We start from the raw sequence: 4617 nt of genomic DNA on the forward strand, positions 1-4617 counted from the left end.
ATTCTGTGATTGATTCTGTGATCCTGTGATTGATTCTGGGATTCTGGGATTCTATAATTCCATGATTCTGTGATTCCTGCSCAGAAGGAACGTGCAGCTGAGAAGCAAAAAGGGCGTTTGGTGCCTGTGGGTGCCTGTGGTGCCTGTGCAGCACCCGGGGATGTTTCCAGAGGGCTGGTGGGTGGCCGGGGAGGAAACCTGCCTGGGGCTACAAATACAGCCMGGGGGGCGAGTGGGGGATSTYCCCATGGSACRGAGCTGCTGTGGGCATCCCCCTCGCCCACCCCAGCCCACCCCGGCCCAGAGGGCTGCGCTCTGGGTKCTGTGATGCTGAAAGGAGCCGGGGAGAGCCGCTTCCCCCGGTTCCTCGGCCGGTTTCTATGGAGATGTTGCTCTCCAGTGTGCTCAGCAGGTCTGGGTTTATTCYCCTGCAGATAAGGCAGCCTGAGCTCCGCGGCTTGGCAACGACTCAGGGCTRGTGCCACCGAGCTGGAATGGCTCTGGGTGGAAGGTTTTTCATGCTGGAGTTGGCAGTGGACGGAATCAGCTCATAAAGTAATATTTTGATGGTTTGTTGCTGCTGGTTGATGCCCCGGAGCTGGAGGGCTGGAAAGCACACGGAAAATTGCATTCTGCCGTTCTTCCTCTGCGCTCCCKGGTGCAGAAAGCTCGGGCACAGCCAACTCGGGCTTGGCTGAAATGCTGTGCATGATGTGGGAGGGAAAATGTGTGAGAGGAGGGTGTTGGGAGCGGTGGGAGAGGGGCTGGGCTGGATCTGTGCATGCTCCAGGTGAGTAATTCACACCCTTTCCCTCCACCCAGGAGATGCTGCTGCTCATCCCCGCTCACCCAGGAGGCCTTTGGGAGCAGAGCCACCCGTGTTTGTCCCCAGGGTGGCCTGAAGGCTTTGGGTGCTGGTGATGGAGGGCGATGAAGGGCACCCCATGGTCACGGGGARCAATGGGGTCACTTCCTGCAGCCCTTGGGACCCGACATCTCCCTTTCTGTCGGCTCACAGGGCTGCAGCTCATCCATCCCCACGGGAGCTGTCAGTCTGGAGATCCCCAGGGCTCCTGTCCCTCTCCTGGACCCAGAGGAGACACAGTCCTGCTGTTGGTGCACCAGAGGGTTGTGCAGCAGCTCAGCTTTGCCTGGGTGCTCTTTGGGGATGGAGAGGTTTTCTGCAGCCTCCTCCAAACAAAACAAAGCTCCAAACTTGCCCCTTGCTGTGACAGGGGTGGACTCTTCCTTTTGCTGTGAGCAGAGCTTTGATCCTGCCAGAGCCCAAGATGAGATTCTCCCACTCGAGTCATGCTGCAGAGGGGGAAAAATAAACCTGGGGAGAAAATGGGAGCCCCCAAGCCAAAGAACTGGACTGTGATTTTTGAAAAGACCTCAAAAGTTAATGATTTGAAGGATTTAGCATCCTTTCTGGCAGGTGGGGATCTGGGGGAAGACTGAGAATATTGCACAGAGCTCATGGCAAAGAGTGATGCTGCTCCTCTGAGTGGGAAAAGGGGACAAGCAGTCCCAGAGGCTGGGGTTGTGCTCTGGGGACTCTGCAATCCCAAAACTGGGGCTGTGCCTGGGGGGACTCTGCAATCCCAAACGCTGGGGCTGTGCCCTGGGGACCCGCAATCCCAAAATCTGGGGCTGTGCCCTGGGACCAGGAAACCCACAAACTCAAAAGCTGGGACTGTGCCTGGGGACTCTGCAATCCCAAAAGCTGGAGTTCTGCCCTGGGGACCAGGGACTCTGCAATCCCACAGGCTGGGGTTGTGCTCTGGGAACAGGAACCCTGCAATCCCAAATGCTGAGGCTGTGCCCTGCAATCCCACGGGCTGGGGTTGTGCCCTGGGACCAGGGACGCTCCAATCCCAAACTCTGGGGCATTGCCCCGGGCCCCGGGACCCCGCAGAGCTGGYGGAGCTGGCAGTGCAGCTGAGACCTTGAGAAGTGCCATCCGTGTCTGATCCACCTCGCTGCGCCCTGGGGACTCTCGGGTTCTCAGCTCCGTCTCTGTCCCTGTCACCTCCTCCCCTCCGTGCCCGCGGGCTGCAGCCCGGACCGAGGGCTGGGTTGCCACCCTGGCAGTGTCCGGGAGGTGCCCGGGGTGTGCCCGGGGTGCCGCCTGTCCCCGCAGCCACAGAGAGCGGCTCCGCTGCGGGCTCGGCCGTGTCTGTGCGCTCCGCTCGGGCTCCGCTCGGTGACGCAGGGACTTGGCCGCCTCCCTGCCACGCTTCACACCTCTCCCAGGCACGGCTGAGCTCACCGGTGGCATTTGAACATYCCCAGCACCGCCACGGCTCCCGGCTGGCGCTTCCAGCGCGTTCCATTTCTTCGCGAAGAGAACAGGGGAGAGTTTCGCTCCGGGAGTTGCAGGTTTAGGCTCAGCCCAGGGCTCTCCCTGAAGGTGCTGCTCATCTCCCGCAGGCTGAGGGTGGAGAATCGTCACCAAACCGAGGGCTCAGGGCCAGTCTGGCACCAGGGACCTGTCTGGGGGATGGGGGAGCAGCTTCTGCCTGGGACTGGGGAAAGGATCAGGGGAAAGCCACCCCTTTTTGTGAAGGGCTCAGAGCCAGCTTGGAATGGATGTTATGGAGACACCACAGAACACCTCGAGGGCAGCTCCTTTAATGTCCTGGTTCCATAGGGAGTACGGGCAGGATGAGTGTGGGCAGGCCCTGGCACAGGGTGCCCAGAGAAGCTGTGGCTGCCCCTGGATCCCTGGCAGTGCCCAAGGCCAGGCTGGACATTGGGGCTGGGAGCAGCCTGGGACAGTGGGAGGTATCCCTGCCATTGCAGGATGATCTGGATGATCTTTAAAATCCCTTCTAACCCAAACCATTCTGTGATTCCAAGATCTTTCTGGATTCCACTGATCTTGTTCCTCTGTGTTTTCAGGAATGTCGTGGTTTTGCTGGGTTCARTTYTYAGCRGTGGCAATTTTTAGTAGCATTGGCTGGAAAAGGGTTCAAACCACAACATTTTTAAAATATTTTCTCGGACCCAAGTTGAGGATATTGATGTGGCAAGTGGTGCTGGACAATTCAGAAAACTTCCTCAATTCCCTCCAAATCTCCAGGACACTCGTGGATCCCCATTTCATAAGGAAAGATCAGCAAGGTTATGGTGGTAGCCAGYAAGAACTCCAGACCAGTGACCCATGGTGAAGATAATTGTGCAGCTCGGGTTTATTTTTGTCCACCCCAGCCTAACAGCTTGCATGTCTGACAGAAGCTGGCTTTTTCCTTTCCCCTTCCAGTGAAGGATTATTAATAGATGAGGCTTCGACAAAGGAAAGACYGTTTGAGAAATAAGATGGGACACTTGCTCCGTGGTGGAAAAGAACAACAGCACACACCCACATGAAACATTCTTTCCTTTTTAAAGCACATCGACAGTCAAGCTCTCTCTCCTTGGGGAGGAATCTGTATTCCCCAGAGWTCATGATTCAGCCAGCATTTCTGCCCTCTTCAAATAGACACAAATCTGAAGGACTTTTTGTTGGKTTTTTTTYYCCCTATTGTGCTTGAATGATTTAAACTCAGGTCAGATGCTGATTTGCAAAAGGCTGGGCTTGAGCATCATCTCCTTTTATCACTCCTATCTGAGGCTTCATGGTCTCTGCTCAGGCTCTAAATAAAATGGGACTAAACATAATAAAATCTCAGGCCGCAGGGCAAAATATAATTACCTTGAAGGAGCAGAGAGAAATTGTTTTTCTTTTGTGAATAGCCCTGATTAATACAAAGTGGGTTSATGATGGTCCTATGGCTGGGAATGGACTCTGTGTGCTGCAAGTCTTTGCTGCTGAGACATTGAAGGTTCATTTTGTGGGGCTGGGGAGGTGGGTCCTGAGAAATWAAGAAAGTTGAGGCTCTGGGAGGGKTTTGRATTSAGAGCTGAAGCAGGAATTYCCAGCAGAGTGGTACAAAATRTCTATGGAGAAGGAAAGGAGGAGCTCAGCGTGTCTGTGGAGAAGGAATCAGCCCCCTCCACGGAGGGACTGAGCCATTCCCAGGACACCACCACCCATGGGATGCTGCTGTCCTGTCACATGTCCTGCCTGGCCAGCTGGCAAACCCACAGGATGTGTTTGTCCTCAAATCTTGGTCCCTCTGGTGCTGTAACACCCTTCCCTTCAGCTCAGCAAGCAGCCTCCAAAGCAGGAATGGTTKCAGGGCAGAATTTATTTTATCAGTGCAGCACCTGCTCTTTTCCCCAGGGCTCCTGGTGAAAGATCCCATTTGTTAGGAAAACATCTCAGAGTGTGGGGAGCACTGATGGAAAAATGAGAAATCACTGAGTTCAGTGGGAGAGGTTTCGTGTGAAGGCCTTGAGACACCTTTGGCTTCCAGGTGAGCCTGGAGCTGATCTTTTCCAGGTGACTCCAAGCCTCTTGTAATCTGGGCCCAGGTGAGTGAGGGGAATTTGAAAAAGGCAGAGGAGGAGCAGCTTCTCCCCTGATTTCAACGAGAGACTTTGGTGCTGGCTGAGCTGGGGCACAAAGGCAGCTGAGGTGAGATTTGGGCTCTGGCATCACCCCCGGGGCTGTGGTTGCTCCTGGATTGCTCCTCTCTGAGAAGAGCAGGGAGCAGCAGGTACCTGGCTGAG

The sequence above is a fragment of the Malurus melanocephalus genome, unplaced genomic scaffold (genome assembly GCF_030028575.1).
Source record: "Malurus melanocephalus ecotype Western Australia unplaced genomic scaffold, MMel_1.1 scaffold_355, whole genome shotgun sequence".
In the NCBI taxonomy this organism is placed as follows: Eukaryota; Metazoa; Chordata; class Aves; order Passeriformes; family Maluridae; genus Malurus; species Malurus melanocephalus.